Source organism: Sinocyclocheilus anshuiensis, unplaced genomic scaffold, assembly GCF_001515605.1.
Source record: "Sinocyclocheilus anshuiensis isolate Anshui unplaced genomic scaffold, SAMN03320099.WGS_v1.1 scaffold1054, whole genome shotgun sequence".
Lineage (NCBI taxonomy): Eukaryota > Metazoa > Chordata > Actinopteri > Cypriniformes > Cyprinidae > Sinocyclocheilus > Sinocyclocheilus anshuiensis.
The window spans coordinates 1159503-1160615 of NW_015536544.1; the positions used below are offsets into that span (position 1 = coordinate 1159503).

The following is a 1113-nucleotide window of genomic DNA, read 5'->3' on the forward strand; positions in this document are numbered from 1 at the left end:
TGAACGAAGGTCTTGCGGGGTTGAAACGACATGAGGGCGAGTAATTAATGACAGAATTTTCATTTTTGGGTGAACTAACCCTTTAAGTTAGCTGCAGCCATCCCCAGGAATCAGCCTGTGGAAGAATTCAAAGAGAGAAATGCATTGATAGACTTGGATCTTTTCAGAAGGGCCTTCAGTGCGCACACTGGCAGACAATAAAGAGCTCGACACAATAGTAGGAGGACGGCACTGAATTTTTTCCCCTTTTCTCAGGAGAATTCAGCAGGATTTATGGGCTCTGGTCTGGTGCAGTCGACCATAAAAGACACGTGGATGGCTAATTGTCCTTTTTTGAACTTTAGCTTTTTCAATAGCAGTATTCTGCTACTTTCTAGTACAGTACCCTTTTAGAAATGTGGAACGGTTTTAAAAAATCAACAGACTTGATTTTATGTGCATGTAATTGTTACCTTCCACATTTAAATATATTGGATGTTTATGTATGTAAAAGAGGTTGAAATTGATAGTCAAATGTCATTTCCAGTTTTTCAGATGGTCTTAATCATCTGTTTCCCATAGTATAAACTACACTGGGTGGGTGGGGATGGGGATTAAAAAATGGTGTAGAAACGGGAAAAAGAAATTGCTAGTAATTATCAAATAAAAGTAATTTAACAAAGTTTTGAAGAAAGACTGAAATAGTATTTTCTTCTGAGACATAATAATCTTTTATTTCCAATAAATCACAATTTATTATACTATATTTTATATTATATTATATTATGGTCCCTAAATATGGATAATCCCTTCTTTAGTGGAAAATTGCATTCAAATTTATAGTGTTGGGTTCGAGTCCACCTAAGTCGAGTCCGAGTCTTTAACCAATCGAGTCCCAAACAGCCGAGTCCGAGTCCAACGAAACTCTATTATTTACTCAAAGATGTGATTTTTCTTTGAAGCTATAAACTGCCACTAATACAAAAGCAAAAAATAATAAACTAATTAAACTAATGATTCTCAAGCTTACTAAAGGCAAGTAAACACTCCAAGTATTACGTACAAGCTAAATGATAAATACATATATTACTCAAAAATACAAATCAAATAGTTTTTTTTTTTTCAGATAATAGC

General features: G+C 34.3%; 1 protein-coding gene across 4 annotated transcripts in view; it reads left to right on the plus strand.

Annotated features, from left to right (window-relative positions):
* Nucleotides 1-1113, plus strand: part of cadps2 (Ca++-dependent secretion activator 2) — a 189061-nt gene that overhangs the window by 156665 nt on the left and 31283 nt on the right. The gene's annotated exons all lie outside the window — the stretch shown is intronic.